Source organism: Coptis chinensis, chromosome 7 (assembly GCF_015680905.1).
Source record: "Coptis chinensis isolate HL-2020 chromosome 7, ASM1568090v1, whole genome shotgun sequence".
NCBI classification, from domain to species: domain Eukaryota; kingdom Viridiplantae; phylum Streptophyta; class Magnoliopsida; order Ranunculales; family Ranunculaceae; genus Coptis; species Coptis chinensis.
This window is the reverse complement of record NC_141462.1, coordinates 84,401,405-84,418,649: the sequence shown is the minus strand read 5'-3', so window position 1 is coordinate 84,418,649 and position 17,245 is coordinate 84,401,405. Positions and strand designations below refer to the sequence as shown.

Sequence of the window (17,245 nt, the reverse complement as noted above, 5' to 3'; positions counted from 1 at the left end):
TTTGGTCTTAAATTATTGAGCAGCTTAAATTATTTAGTTGCGACTTCTATTCAGTTCCATGAATAGTTAGTCAAAGGGCACCTTCCCCATCATTTCGGGTAGTATGTACAGTAATGATAGTAGTCTGGCTGATTATCTGGTTGTCCATGAAACTGGAAAACTGAATTATATGTTTCATAAATCCTCAATATTTATATACGTTAGTATGATTTATTATTATTTCTCCATTGTTGTCTAGACGGGGACGTGGATGCGAAGTATAGTGTCACACTACTGTCTTCATTTAACATGTAACTAGCCTAAAATGTACTCATGCTTAAGAAAATGAATCAGCTAATCATGAACTTTTTTAACCTATTTACGAACTCCTTTTCCCAGATCCTTAAATTAGTTAAGTGTATCTTTATTAACTATATATAGTTCCTTTGAGTATGTTTTCTAATAGCCAAGTTTGTTGTATTTGATTTATCAAAAGGTGACATTTATAATCTTGGTTTGTGTTATTATATTGTCTTGGTTCTAGTTTGGTTTTAAGTATTTGTGAACAGGTCCAGGAAACTATGTTTCTGATTACTGGATTTCAAAACTTTTTTGTGGTTTTTTTTTTTAAGATTAAGCTAGGGTTAGGCAGACCCTCACCTGTATTTATTGAATCCTCCTTGAGTACAATCTATCATTAATCTTCTCCCTTACAATCTTGTCTGATACAAAGTCCAAAGGAGGGACAAAACAAATTAAGCTATCCTCATTACAATGGATACCTTTGCATTATCTGATTGTCGTATATAACATGTGTTCTTTTTTGTTGTCTAATGTATACTAGTGGACCTTCAATACAGCTTTCTCTAGTGGTAGTGGTGGCACCCATTTCACTAGTATCCTGAGCATATGTGTGCATGTTTCTTGGTCCCTTGCATCACACATTCCAAATTCCCGACTTCGACCTTTATGTCCTGCATTATGTTATCCTAAAAGTTTGGGCCATGAACATGAAGCGTGCATTTGGCATGCTTTTCAATTAGTAAACCATTGAGTAGAAGATGCAAACATGCACTTTGGGACATCTATTCTCTTATATTGCTTTGCAAATTTGCAATACTTATCGTATTGAATTGTGTCCGGATGGACCACTGGAGAATCAGAATTGAGCCTGTCATTTTGCTATAGTTTTGGTTCTTTGTCAGCATTTGCAGAAGATTCTTGGCTAATTTTCCACCTGGTGGCTGCTTTAATAGTTGGTAAGGATAAGAATGTTAAAGAGTCATGCTTTCTTTACATGTTTGGGAATATATAATTTAGATTTAACTTTCCTCTGTCCCTGTGAGACTGACGTAGACTCTGTTGATGTGGAAATAACGATTTGCAAGACATTACCCTATTCATTTATAGACTTCGTGAAGATGGCTGGTTACACAGTATTTATTTTTCAAATCCTAAATTATCATGGGGTTGTACGTTTTATACAGTCCTATCAGGCAACTAAGCTCGGCTTTTCTTTTCTTTTCTTGGCAGCTTCAAGTTCTTTATGGCTTCAATTTAAACCTCATCATATTATTGTTTGGAGCTGCATATCTTGCTACCAAAATCCTTAATTTCGATCTTGCTACTCATCATGGAATGTGGCAAGAGTTCCGCATAACACCGTCCATTTGCCAAGGTATAGAATATTTACCTTAATTCAAAGTTATTTGGAAGTATTACTCGTAGTGAAATCGACGATAGTTAATCTGCCAAAATAAAATTTTCTATATATTCATTTTAGTTTTTCACTTGTTTCCTCATCTCTTTTTAGGGATTAACTATAGTCCTTAAACCATGTGTTATCATTGAAATGCATATGTGGTCAAGCAGTTGACTGAGCTCTTCTAGAACATAATTATAAAATAACAGGTTTTACATCAGCTGAACTTTGTCAGAATTGTATGAAGAGATTTTGTGCTGTCTTGAAGTTTGTGAAGGCTTATAGAAAGGTCAGGTTTTTGTTTTGAGATTGGGTTTCTTAAACCCCTAAGAGAATTAATATAATTGATTGTATGCAATTGAAGTGGGTCATACCTTAAGGAATATGCATCAGTGAACTTCTGAAGAAAGCCTTGTAGTACAGTTTTTCACTTTTTCCTCGATTACATCCAACTTATCTCTTTCCCAGAAAAGAATAGAGTCAGGGAAGGAATTCTCCATTAGCTTCATTACATGAAAGAACTTAACAGAAACATTTCTGCATCCCTACAGTCTTTCAATTCATGTTGCTTATTAACATGTGAATGGGTCTTTAAGCAATGACCATGTGCTGTCTATAGAGAAGGCGATAAGCAGTCACTAAATCCAAAGTGTGGAGTCTTAGTTGTGAATGGTTAGATTATGATTATGTGTAGGGATATACACTTGACATAACATTTTTACTTCAAAGAGAGTAACAGCAAGAGAAAATGCATAAGTATTATTATAACAATCAGGTCTGCATGATAGTCCCTATCTTCAGTTGATGGTCCTTGGGTTGATAACTGGTGTTAAAAGTATATGAATGCCAAAAACTATTGTGGTCACAATGAAGTTATGTTTTCACTTGCTAATAGTATCATGTTGGAGCTTCTCTTGTTTTCACTATCGTTTACTTCTAGTCAAGTGTGACCTGCTACTGTGGTAAGCTAAAGTCAAGGACTGTTTCTTATCTCAAGTTCTATTGAATTACACATGCATCTTATTAAACGTTGTATCATTTTATGTTCTTCACAATATACATGAAAATTTATTTCTGACATATATGTCTAACTATATTTGTAGGATGATACGAGGGAATGGATGTTGATATAACTATGTAAGCATGTAGCAGTTGATGACAACCAAACTTCATGAATTACTGTTGATATAAAGTTGGAGCACTAGAATTCTTCAAATTATGGTTTTCTATTCAGCTAGGTTCTGACTTTTAGACTTATGGAATTTTGACTTTAATATCATTTCCTTGTGATTCATTTGTATGTAGGTATTTGTATGCAGGTGGATGCTCATGAAAAGGTTATTAAGGCTAGGGTTCTATGAAGCTCGGACTTCAAATCATTTTCGAAAGTATTCAAGTGCAAGGGAATGATAAAACATAATAGAGAAACATGCGCGAGGTGAACTAAGGCATTATTACTTATACGGGGTGATGAAATATATTGAAAAATATTTGAAAATTCATATTATATTGAGCTTGTGGTAATAAATGCTACAGACTTTTTTTTTTTTTACTTGTATGAATATTCATCTCTTTATCTATTATTCGGCAAAGGAATTTTGATTGGGAATGTGGCTTCTTTGTAATATTGTTATTAGGATGGATGGATTATTAGTTGGATTGAAAGGCAAAAGTGGATAAAACTAGTATATATATATATTTTGTTTTTGTTTTTGTTTTTGTTTTTTTTTTAATTCTAAAACGTTTTAGCCACGGCCAATGTCCGTAGATAATGCAAAAAGATGTGTGTGGCAGAGGTACTTTTACCACGGATTATGCCACAGCTTTTATCTCTCACAAAAATAATTGCAACGGATTATGCCACGGTTATTATCTATGGCACTTGCCACGGCTTATGCCACGATCGAGAGCTGTGGTAGTTGCTACAGCTATTCCCACGGTCATTATCTATGGCATTTGCGACGGCGTTTGCCACGGTCATTCGCAGTGGCAAGTTCCTACAGCTTGAGCTGTTGCGTGGACCGCCGCATTTACCCACGGTCATTCGCTGTAGCTAACATGTTCCTGACAGGTCAAAACCCCACGGACTTGCGACAGCCGATAGTCGTGGCTAAAGCCCTTTACCCACGATTTTGGTCCATGGCTAAAAGTCAGCTTTCTTATAGTGAGTACCAATTGTTATACTACAAAACTGATATCCATTCTAAGCTCAAAATGAAGGTTGTTCATTTAATTTAGCTAATCGGAAGAAAAACGAAGCATTGGCAAGATTGTTTCAGCCAATGAAAACCTTAATTCAACGAAGCATATAAACCCATAATGGTTAGTTAAATATATTTTTTGAGTGAAAAGAGATAGATGATTACAACGTCAAAACCCCCTAGAACTTGACCAAAGATTGAGAATTTGAGAAAAATAATTCGAAATTAAGAGATAGAGAGAGAGAGTACCTGATTGAAAAACATGTATCAACGTTGGTTCGCGAAACTTTATGTTTGTTATTTTCAAACAAACATTGATTAACTTTATTTATTAATTCGAACATCAATCAAAAGGAGTAGGAGCAGCACGAAGTGAAAACATTGACTTTCTCAAATCTTCAGAGTTCGTTTTTTTTTCTCCAGATCTTCCTTAATTTTTTGCTTTCCCTTTCAACTATAAGGGTCACGAGGAATCTAGAGAGAGAGAGAGAGAGAGTTTCCCCGCTACCTATTTTCGTTATTTCGTTTTTTTTTTTGTTTGATATTTTGTTGGTTTTCTTTCTTTTTGTTTCGATTTTTTTTTTATTATTGGTTTACTAACGGATACAAATGTTGCATAAGCGTGACCAAATTATTAAAAATAATAAAAAATATCATTCTAGATATTTTCTAACGATTGTTCCCATTACCAATGGATATATCCATGACACAGTAAGTAACAATTATAACCGTTACTTATGTAAAATTGGCTCCGTTAGAAAATGACAGTTCTAGTGTAGTGCATAAGTGAGGAGTCTATTGACGATTCAATTTTGGTTTTTTTTTTTTTTTGTTAATTTTTTGATGGTTTAATTAAATGCCATTTTTATTTGTTAAGTTGTTGACGGTTTAAGTGAAAGCGAAAATGGTCCAACCCAACTGGTGCCCAAAAAATTGTGAGAAGGTTGATGGTTTATTCTATTGCTAATTTGACTGTTTTAGAAACACCATCATATTTTCTTGACACTTATGTCATACACGACATAATGTTGCAACAGCCGTCATAAAATTATTATATTTTCTTGACGCATGTCTCATACACGACATAATGTTGCAACAGCCGTCATAAATTTATTATATTTTATTGACGCTTGTGTCATCCACGACATAATGTTGCAACAGCCATCATAAATTTATTATATTTTCTTATTTTGTGTCACTTATTTTTTTTGTCTCGTGTCACTTACTAGAAAAAAGTGACACAGAGAGTTTTAATGTGTCACTTTTTTATGGAATGAGGGCTAATGTGTTGCTTCTAGGAAAAGTGACACAAGTTATTTTATTTTTTGTGTCCCATTATTTGAATGTGACACTAGTAGTTTGCCTTACTGTGTCACTTCTGGGTGTAAAAAAATCAAAAATAAAATTAACAAATTATCGAAATAAATAAGCGACACTACTAATTGCTTATGCGACGAAAGTGAAAGTCGTGATTTGGGCCCGCGGCTATATTTTTAGGTTCACTCCCAAAAAGAATTAACTTAAAAAGAACACTTTTTTAGGGTTAAAAAAAAAAAAAAAATAGAAAAAGAAAATCTGTCTCGCAAAAACGCTGAAGAGACCTCACCATTCTTCCTCCCAACTAATTCTCACCGGCGTTCTAACACCACTCGCGCTCTTCCACCCAGCGGTCTCTCATCCATCTCTCATTCTCCGTCCCAGTTCCCTTTCCAGCTATTTCTCTTTCTCTCGCGAGCAAGAAAATGAAGGTAATATTGTTTTTCATTTTTATTTAATTTCAGTTTATCCCTTGCGATAACTTAGTTTGAGAGTCATAGAAAGTTTGAAATCAAGATCAAAAGCAAGTAGTTTCAGCAACAGTCAAGGTTTTAGCAGTAGAATCTCCTTGGCAAGAATAAGATTAGTAAAAATATTGGCAACAAAAAAAAAACAAAGGGTTGCATGCAAGGATGCTTTCAGGAGATGTGCCACCAAACCAAACAATTTACATAAAATATCTCAACGAAAAAGTCAAGAAAGATGAGTTGAAAATATCTCTGTATGCTCTGTTCTCTCAATATGGAAGAATCCTAGATGTTGTTACGCTGAAAACAACTAAACTTTGAGGCCAAGCATGGGTTGTGTTTAGTGAAGTTACAACTGCTAGTAATGCAGTGTGTTCGATGCAAAACTTTCCATTTTATGATAAACCAATGAGGATACAATCTGATTGTTTGGCCAAAGCAGAAGGCACATTGTTCCTAATAATGAAAAAAAAAAAGCAGGAAGAAAAAGCTGAAAGGAAATGCAGGGTTAAGGAGCCGCATAATGCTGCTACAGCTAATGACTAAAGTGCCCAGAGTAATGGGGCTCCTGCTGCTTCTCATCAACAAGGAAAGCCTGGCGAACAAGAGGCTACTGCTCCAAATAGTATATTATTCATTCAGAATTTGCCCTATGAAACCCGAAAGCGTTAAGATGTCGCAACTTCTGTTTGAACAATATCCAGGTTTCAAGGAAGTCCGGATGATAGCGGCGAAGCCTAGGATTGCTTTCATAGAGTATGAAGATAAGGTCCATTAGTCAATTGCCATGCAGTCCTTTCTCCTTTGTATGAACAAGAGGTATGTACTATGCCTTTCTCATTTTTTTTTAAATAGAGGAATAATTTGTGGATCCATATCTGATTCAGTGCCTGGAATCAATTGTTTAGTTAATGAAATAAAAGGTTGTCCAGCTGTTTGATTTCCTTTTAGTTTTAACAACCTATGCCAATAGACCGAGACTTCTAGCCAAAATTACACCTCTGAAGCAGCTTACTTCTCTACTCATGATCTTGTAAGATTGAAAATCTTGTAAGATTTGAATGATAGGCTTGATTAACTGATTATTGAAATCTTAACTGTAAAAAAAAATAGGATTAGTGAGCATGTTGTGCCATGACTTGCTTACACACTTGAACCGAGCAAGTTCTTTAACAGGAGAATGGAGTAAAATATAGGAGATTAGGTGGTTTTGTCTTGCTATAAAGTATGTATGTAGTTTCTATTAGTGGTATATACCTTACATAAAATTTGTTTTATGGTTCTTAGACATGGAGTGGTCAGCTGAACATTAGCTGCAATTGTAAGTGGGCTTTCATCAGTTCTTTTGCTAGTAGCAGATTCCAAGAAGTTCAGTAAAATAAGGATCAATCACTCAGCTTTCAGAAAGTTTTGGAACATAAGCTAATCATCATGACCTTAGTTTCAACATGTTCTGATTCACCTGATTTCCTTTTGTTCCTCCCTGTTGCAACAAGCAAAGGTTCCATTTTACAGGAAATTGGAACACACAAGAATACAACTCGTACACTAAAGTTTTTGTTTCTTTCTTTCAAATGAAGAAACTTGCCCTTGAGAAGTCTTACACTTCTTTAAACATCAATTCGAATTGAGTACATACATCAATGAACGTAACGAGTCAGGCTGTATTGGGATGACATTTCACTAGTGGACTGGGGTGACTTTTTGCTGTTGGGATGGGATGTTTCATTTTGACTCATTGATATGATCAGGAGCAAAATAACAAGAGGGCACATTGATATTCTTGGTGGAGGGATGAAAAAGAGGGGAGACTCCATCTTTATTTACTCACTCTCTCATTATCATCTCAAATGGGTTATGAAGTTTATAATGTCTTTAAGTTAATCCTGGCGGTTCAAAAATACTATATGATCAGTCAGCAGGTATGTTATCTTCTTCCCAAAATAATATATTATCTTTCTTTCTTTAAGTTTCATTATTATTTGACGATGTTTGTGGTTGTTCTAAGCATTGGTATTAGTATTACTAGTTTTATTGAATTCTAAGCAAATTTTGGATCTCGAGTTAGTATCTATTAAAGTTTGAGAAACGCCACACCTTAGGTATCCATGCCTTTATGGTTTCTTTCTCTATAGTTAAATATATTATTGACATCCGTGTTTCTCCATATACGTGAGATGTTTTTTATTTCAAAATCTGCATATTAAAAATAACTCATTTATGTGTGGATATGATTAGCTTGGTAGTTGACATGTACAACAGTTTGCTTACTTGTATTGGGTTCCTTGCAGGATGAATATTAGGAAGCACTTTGAGGAGGGACCTATGGAAGCTCTTGAGGTAAGTTATCAATGCTTCTATTTGACTGCCTGACATGATTTTTTTGTGATCACCATAACCTATTTTGTAGTGAATCTCCCATGCATGCTACTACTACCTACGACAAAAATAGTGGGTTCCTTTGTATTGTCTTTGTCTATGTTGCTTTTTGATCCTTCCATCATATTCAAAACCATCTCTACCGCAGTTTCCCATTGGGTTCCCTTGTACTGCCTTTGTACTGATAGAAATATTGGATTCTTATCTATTTTTGCAAGAGGAGCTAAAAAATAAGGTAGAGGAGGGGGTTTTGGCAACGGAAGGAAAGAATGACATACTTACTATGGCATTGGGAACTCCATAGCCTAGTGGTCGAGTCAGGGCAGGTGGACAATATACCACTCCCACTATGTACTTCAATCTTCATAATAAAAGATCAAAGAAATATCACGAAGATTTGGAAGCGAAGTTGAAAGAGAAAGAAGCTTAAAACGAGAAGTTGAAAATTTTGGTGCTACATGTGCTTAAAGAACAAGGTGTGACTAATTCACCAGCGACGACAGAACTGTTGAGCGAGTTGCTTAAGCAAGGACCAAAACTCGTCAACTCACTGTCATTAGAAAATGTAGAATCCAATAGTGCCAAAAGTGATTATAAGCTGCAGGCGATTACCAAGTCTAAGTAGGTAAGTTTTTTGGCTTTTAAATTTGTATTTATGATTTTCTGCACATTTCGAGTGTTCTCTTTAACTAAACTCATATTTAATGTATAGAGAAATGATGGTGGTCAACATAAAAAAAGTGTGACTTCAGTAAAACTTAAGTCAAAAAATGTACAGGTAAGTTCATTCTATAGTTTCCTTAATCATGTTATACTAATTGTGGTATAGTAAATGCAGAGAATGATACGTATTATCGGAAAAAAAAATAAAATAAAATAAAAAAATGATACGTAGCTTTTTTCATTCCTTTATTCCAATTGCTTCACATATACTAACTTGATGTACACTTCGTCGTATAGTCAAAAATAGACAATGGAAATAGCATTGTGGATTCCAAAAAACTTAAAGCTAAATATGGGAAGGTAAAAAAATATTTTCTTAATTAAACTCAAAGGTTGATTAAATGTTTGCCTGCATTATTCATTTTCATAATATTTATAATATATTTTTCGTTGAATAGGTATTGGAGTTCTCTAGCAAGAAGAGTTACACCACTAAAATAGATGAACTTCGTCTTGAATTCATCGACTTTATCCAACAATTTATCTGAGTAGTTAATTTAGGTAAGTGGGCTTCCATATTTTCCCTTTCTTTATGTATATATACTTTTCTTATCAATTTTTTTTTCTTACTTGTACAATATACCCTTCTTGATTCACTTGCTTTTTAATTTTATATACTAGTCATAGTGGAATGATGACTTCATGATATGATGCAGGTGCATGAATCAATTAACAAATGAATAGATGGCAACTAGGTTTTTTAGTGTTAGAAGTGCGCATAACAAACTAAGATATTGCTAGGATAGTATTGGCGCTATGTAGTTTTTTTTTTTTTTTTTTAATTGTGATTCTTTTGGTATTGGAATGACTTCTTTTGTTGGGAGTCAAACTAGATGATAAATACTTGGTTTGATCGATGAAATCAATAGAAGTTAATTGTTTTGAATGTTGTTTCTTTCTTCTCAAGTGGATGTTGTTTTCGTATCATAAAGCAGGTTAAAGTGATTTTGATTGTGATGTTTTGATAAATGTATGTGGATGTTGTTTCTATCATAAAGCAGGTTAATGGGATTTTGGTTATGACGTATAAGGTGCAGGTTGATAAATGAATACGATTAAATACAAAAATGAGAAAAAGTTTTTTAAAAAAAAAAAATTCATTTGTCTCACTTTTGGAAAAAGTGACATAATATCTATTAAAAGTGACACAACTGACCACTCTTATGTGTCGCTTTCTTTTTCATACGAGTTACATGGAGTTGATTCCCAAAAATGACACAAGAAGTAAGAGGCTTTTGTGTTGCTTTTGATGTACTTGTGTCTCACTCTAGTCCAAAAGTGACACAACTAGTATACTTAATGTGTCACTTTTGACGTACTTATGTCTCACTCTGGTCCAAAAGTGACACAACTAGTATACTTAATGTGTCACTTTTGACGTACTTATGTCTCAATCTGGTCCAAAAATGACACAACTAGTATACTTAATGTGTCACTTTTGATGTACTTATGTCTCACTCTAGTCCAAAAGTGACACAACTAGTATACTTAATATATCACTTTTCACGAAATTATATTCCACTCTGGTCCAAAACGGATACAACTAGTGTCACTTTTGACAAGCACTGTGACACTCTTTCTTAAAAGTGACACAAGAGGCTATTTTTAAGTGTCACTTTTATTAACAGAAAGTGACACATTTAGTAAGGCTTTTGTGTCACTTTTGGTAGAACTTTATGTGTCGGGGGCTTATAGGTCACTTCAGAATTAGTTTCAAAACTGACACAAGTGACTTCTTGTGTCACTTAAAAAGTGACACAAAAAGCCCTTATTTTAGTAGTATATACACGACATAATGTTGCAATAGTCGTCATAAAAATATTACTAAAACACCTATCTTGACGATTTTTAACAAAGCCATCAAGATAGATAAAAAACAAGCGTCATAATATGTCATTTTTTTAGTAGTGCGTGGACTACGTGTCTAAATGGATAGAGGCCATGGCTTGCCGTAGCAATGACCATAAAACAGTGGTGTTTTTTGTTAAGGAATACATTTTCTGTCATTTTGGCATTCCTAAAGCCATTATTAGTAATGGTGGAACACATTTTTGTAACAGAGTTATTGCGTCCTTAGTAAAAAGTATGGAGTTACACATAAGGTAGCAACTCCATATCATCCGCAAACTAGCGGACAAGTAGAAGTTTCTAATAGGGAAATCAAAAAAATCTTAGAAATAACTGTAAATCCTTATAGGAAAGATTGGTCGAAGCGTCTATCTGATGCCTTATGGGCGTATAGGACTGCTTTCAAAACTCCTATAGGTATGTCTCCCTTTAGACTTGTATTTGGGAAACTTTATCATTTGCCCATTGAATTGGAGCACCGTGCTATGTGGGCTATAAAAAGCCTTAACTTCAATTTTGATGAGGCGGGTGTCAAGCACAAGTTGCAATTGAATGAGCTTGAAAAAATCCGTAGCGATTCTTATAATCTCGCGAAGGATTATAAAGCTAACATGAAACGTGTTCATGATAAGCAAATCTTGCGTAAAGAGTTTGTGGTAGGTCAAAAGGTCTTACTTTACAACTCCCGTCTACATATTTTTCCAGGGAAATTAAAAACTCATTGGTCTGGTCCTTTTCTGGTTACTGAAGTCACCCTTTAAGGGGCAATCACCTTGGTAAATCCCAAGGACAACAGTACCTTTCAAGTCAATGGCCAATGGTTAAAACATTTTCACGAGCTAATTTCCCCTGATGTGGAGGAAGTCTTTTTACAGGACCCTGTCTATGAGGACTGACCTTTGTTGTTTGGTGTACTTCCTTTCACTTCCATATATTGGTAAGTGCACCATTTAGGTAACCGGGCCCTCCGTATGGAGTGTGTGGCTGTAAGTATCGGATCCTAAGTCCACGGTTAACATAATTCACATTTTCCACTCTTGCATGTTTTCTCAATTTTTGAGTCATGTTTCTCTATGGTGTGAATTATGTCTTTATTGCTTTTCGTTTTTCTTATATTAAATCTTAAATATCAAAACCATAAAAATAATAATCTAGGAAGTCTCGGGAATCTGACTTTAAAAGACCCACGTTTAAAACAAATTTCCTAATCTTTGTTGCCAAAAATTTGTTTGGGGGTGGGGTGTTGGTTTTCCGTCCTTGTTTGCTAAACTTTCTATTTTTGTTACTTAGGCTGTTTAATCGTATTTTGATTCGGGTTGACATTATCTATGAATTTAGATTTCATTCGTTGGCATAACTTACGTCACACACGTACTTCAAGGCATTTTCCATCTTATTATATGTCACCCATGGTTAGAATAGAGTGTTTTATGGATCATTGGATTAGAAATTCTCTCATGATCATTTCCATATCTCATTCGCAAAAATCGCGAATCGGCAATTTTAGTTGGAAGTTGCGCGAAAAAAATAGGAAAATTTTGGAATTTGAATTGGGCTTGGGCCCAAGTCAATAGTACAACCCAAGAACGCATCGCGTTCTTCTTCTTCATCTTTCCAATTCCGCCATTACCAAATTCTAAACCCTAACCAAAATAATTAAAAATAAAAAATAAATAAATAAATAAATAAATAAACAAACAAACAAACAAACAAACAAACAAACAAACAAACCTAAACTCCACCACTCCAAAAAAGTTAAACCCACTCCAAATCTTCTCCACAACATCCCCCTCACCATTTCCATCATTTTGCACCACCAAAACATAACAAAATTCACAAAAATTTATGCCACCTCCCATTGTTTTAGTGAGTTTGGTTTCATACTTGCTCCCTATATGGTTTTCATTCCACAAATCGTCTACAACCGTCAATGGCTCAAAGACGGAGAATTTTGCCGGAACAAGCTTTTACGGCCGACCGCTTCGCGCCATTTTACAGTGATGAGATGATTAGGAGGGATTGGAATAAGTTGTGGTATTCAACAGATGATTTCTACTACTCTGATTTGGTGGAACAATTTTTATAAGAAGAGGGAGTTGGATGGAAATAGAATTTTTGTTAAGGTGGCTGGGACGAGGAGAGAAGTATCTAGGAGGTTGCTGGCTGAGATTTTAGGCATTCCGCCTAGACGCCATCTTGACACCACATTGCAGAAATCCCAATTTGGTGGGATCGAGTCTTTGATGAATGCGACGGTTTTGGAGGGAAACTACAATGCGAGCTCGCATTGTGTTCGCCAGTCGTCTCTGCGAACCAACCAGCTGGTTGTAACTCAGTGGATTGGTAGGAATGTCACTAGAAAAGAGAAGGTCAGTGACATCAGTCTGAACTGTCTTCACATTCTATGGATACTCCAGGAGCAGAAGTATGAATTCTGTATTCTCGAGTTTTTTATTAATATGATTAGGGGAGTTGGGAAGAGTATTGCACCTCTCCCTATTTTGATAACAAAGATCATGATGAGTTTGAAAGCAACTCCGAAAATTGAGCGTACTGTGATTAAGTTGCATATGAATGTCATATCGTATACGGACTGTGTTCAAAAGGTTTAGAGGTTGCCTGGAGAGAGGGCAGTGGAAGAGACTGAGTCGGATGATGAGGGGGACACGACATGTTTTGATGTCGATGCCTTGGAGAGATGTAATTCTGATGCAGAACGCATGTCAGTGCTTCATCGTGGCATGCGTTCTCTTAATACAATTTGTGAGGACCTTCGGACTCGCCACACTGTCATACATCGTAACTATGCGACTCGTGCCCAGCGCGAGGATGAGCGTTGGGAAGAGATGAAGGCAGAGATGGAAGCACAGCGCAAGTTCTGAGAAGAAATGCTTGAAAGTTTCCCATCCCGGGGGGGTTCTTCTTCTGAGGAGGCGTCTGTGAGGCACGAGCGTCATCACCGAAGGACGGATGGCTCGGGCCCATCTTCATCTCATGCTCCATCTTCAACCAGTAGCGCATGGTTTAGGGAATATATTGATTGATGTTGTTTTTATTGTTTTTATTAGTTCGGATGTTAATTTTGAATTCAGTAGTTAAATTTGTATTCGGTAGTTAATTGTATTTGAATTTCAATTTTAATATAATATGGTTCCTTTCAAATTATGCGTTAATTCTTGTGTTAATCCCACCTTTCCGAATTGTTTGGGGGTGGTATTATTTCTTTCAGTATGGTTTTTATATGATCCACAATTTATTATGTAATTTTGCGATGATTGTTGGGAATGTTGCCGATATTGGCATGGCTATGAGTAGATATTGTGGTAGAATGAAATCTCAATGAGTTAGGCAGTACTATCCTAAATTCAACCTAAAAGATATTAGGTTTGTTTTGGAATAAAGAATATGGGTTGTTTCCGTTTTCGGTTTTGGAAATATTTTGTTTCCGGCAATTGCCTTAAAGCTTTTTGGCAACTTGCCGATTCATTTTGGAAACTCAAACCCCATATAAACTTCCTTCATTCTTCACACAAACCCACATATCTCACTTTCATCTCTCACCTTTCACTCCCAATTTTTCCTTTTTTTCTTCTTCACTTCAAAGCACTTAAGCTGCACGGCGCGCGCCTGCGCCTCAGTTGAGCACCACCTGCGCTTACCCACCTGTAACTCGAAATTCACCTAAGCGCGACCTGCGCCCATCCCAGGCAAAAAGTGAGGGCGCCCTATGCCTAAGTGCATGTTACTCAATTTAGACCAGAGCGCACCCCGCTCCCATCCCAAGCTAAAAGTGAGTGCGCCCTGCGCCTAAGCACCTGGAACTCGATCATAGCCTGAGCGCACCCTGCGCCCTACCCAGGCATAGTTTGAGCGCCCCCCGCGCCTTGACCTCCGTAGGCACGAAAAATTCCAATTTTTTATGGGTTGTTCCAAGATCGTTTGCAGCTGTTCTAGAGAGTAGTTTTGTGATGACATCTCCTACAGTCATACCGGAGCAGTCTTTCGAAGACTTGTTGGGAAGCGAGACTTATGGAGGTTGGTTCCGCGACAGGATCTTGCAGTTAGGATGGCGGTATCTATTGGTAAATGATGATGACTCGTATTCACCCCTAGCTTACTGCATTTTTCTACAATAATATTACTTTCTATTGTAACCAAGACGGATAACAGAAATTTTCCCTTACAATTAATGACACGACAATGGAATTCAATAAGTCTTTGGTAGCGTTAGTTTCAGGATTGTCATTGCCTGATCCTATACACACGTGGGGATATATGACCGATAATGCATACCTCTATGACTATACATATTTCCATGAGTATTACGGGGGAGGGGTGTTTCGTGTAATGGACCAAAGGCGATATAACATAGCCCTTGGTAACCTGTCGCTGAATGTAGGCACTACCATGTTATTCATCCTGATAAATATTTTAGGGGAGTGGCAGTTTAATTCTACCAATAGTACCGCTGGTGACATTCTCCTTGCTTTAGCTGAGGGACGTCGCCGATATGACATTCCCCGAGTATTAGTGGCTAGTCTTAAGAGAGCCCAAAGCATGAGGCATAAGTATCTTCTTATGCCTGTTTTGGTTTGACGCATCATGCGTGGTTGTTTACCTGAATTTTGTACCCAGTTCACGGATTGGAAAAAGGTTGAAGTCATGAGACCCACCAATTGGGTGGTTCATTCATTTCGAGTTATGACTTGGCCGGGATGGCAGGTGCAACCTCATTTGGTTGCTCCTTACACCCCATCAGACCTAGCAACACTCGACAGGTTAGCACGAGTTGATGACACACGGCAGCGGGCTTGGCAAGTTATCATGGCATGGCAGGATGCGAAAGAACCTCATCTCTTTGAAGAGGAAGATAAGGAGGATGACGATTTAATGGGAGAGAAGGTAAGTTTTTTTAGTTTCAGTTAGTGTCTGCTTATGTCACAAGCAATTTTATTCTTGTTAACCCCATAACGGGTGGAACTCATATAAAGTTGCGTCTGTTTTTATTTTTTCTATATTAGTATGTTTTAACCTTGTTTTGCAGATGTTCCAGAATTTCACGCGTTTCCGTTGTATTTTTATACCTTTTTTATTTCAATACTCTGAAGACAAAGCATGCTTCTTGTTTGGGGGTGGCATAGAAACACGTGTAATTATGGCATCTGTTAGGATATAGATATGTACAATATGCACTTCTTTTCTAGTAAAAATTCAAAAATTTCAAAAATATGAATAAAAAGTTTATGCTATACACTTAGGAATATTGATATTGTTTTCTTTCTCTATGCTCTCAATAATCTAGAAGTCTCACGTAGCTTTTGCATGAGAATAGTTTTTAGAAACTTAGGTTAATATGTACGTAATAATCTCTGCATCTATCTATAACTATATTACATGAGTATCTATGATTGTTTGGCAGTAAGTTTCTGAAATCTAGGCTAGAGTACTTATTCTACAAATCCTGTGAGAATATAGCCTAAAGCCTTATATGAGCGAAACATTTGAGAATAACACAAGGGAGAAGTAAAATCCGGATAAAGAAATCACATGTCCACTTGCTTGATCACTATACCATATCCTAAGCGAGAATTTAGGCCCTCTTTGGATCGATATAGCCAGAAATTCAAACCTTATGAAATTATTTTCCGCTAGTCACCCCTCTGAGCCTTTCTTTAGCCTTTCATAAACCGCAAATCCTTAACCTTTTACAAAACAAAAGAAAAATAAAGAAAAAAATCAACCTACCCATTATAGAATGAGTCTGAGAATAGGATGAGTGAAGAAAAGAGAAAGGAAAAACCTGTGTAAACAAAAATTAGTTAGTTGCTTCAGAAAAGAAAAAGAAAAGAAGTTTCCATCCAAAGAAAAGAAAAGAAAAATAGAAATAGAAACAAAATAGAAACTCCAAAAATAGAATAAAGGAGTCAAAAAGCCAAAATAAAAAGGCTAAGGATGGAGACAAAGTGTAGAAGCAAAAAAACAAGGGTTTCTCTAGTTACGTAATATGAAGACCCTATTATCTCAGACTTGTCCTTTTTGAATATCCATTTCCTTCCTTCTTAAACCATCTCCTAATTCCTGCACCACCTAATAAAGACCTCTAGCTCAATTAGGAATAGGTTAGTGTGATAGTAAGTGACAGATGTGTTTGATCGAACCCGGCTTCCTTGTGTGTCATTGAGATTGTAATGTAAAGTGTGCCCACTACGCACTGGAGTAGCAAAACTTGAGCGGAAAAATCAGAATGTTTTTGTCTTGACATTTATGTCAGGACCTACTTAAGGATGCTATTCCGAGTTTTCAGAAACGGACCTGCTAGTGCATTTCATAGTATTACTCATTGTATGTATGTTTATTCGTAGATGATTGATTATTATGCATATATTAGCTTAGGTTTTTACTTGATTATTCTGCATTCATTGCTAAGTGAGATGTATACATTAAGCTATTGTTTTCACTCTTGGACTGCCCATCAACACCGTCCCACATTTGTGTAGTTTTTTCTTTCCCGCATCAAAGTAAGCCTGATCTGACCAACTTTATTAAGAAGTTTGGACGGTCCACGAGAACCAATCAAGATCCATGCACATTTTTTCCTTCCTGTTTCGAAGTCGGCCTGATGTGACCAA

General features: G+C 36.2%; 1 long non-coding RNA gene and 1 pseudogene across 1 annotated transcript; both read left to right on the top strand.

Moving 5' to 3' along the window:
• Positions 1-1,837: 1,837 nt before the first annotated feature.
• LOC147489498 (uncharacterized) lies at positions 1,838-3,384 on the top strand. The gene is made up of 3 exons (XR_015202340.1): positions 1,838-1,970; positions 2,785-2,818; positions 2,987-3,384. It is a non-coding gene; the product is annotated as an uncharacterized LOC147489498 (long non-coding RNA).
• A 2,447-nt stretch (positions 3,385-5,831) lies between these two features.
• Positions 5,832-9,256, top strand: LOC147489497 (U2 small nuclear ribonucleoprotein B'' 2-like; annotated as a pseudogene).
• Positions 9,257-17,245: the final 7,989 nt, after the last annotated feature.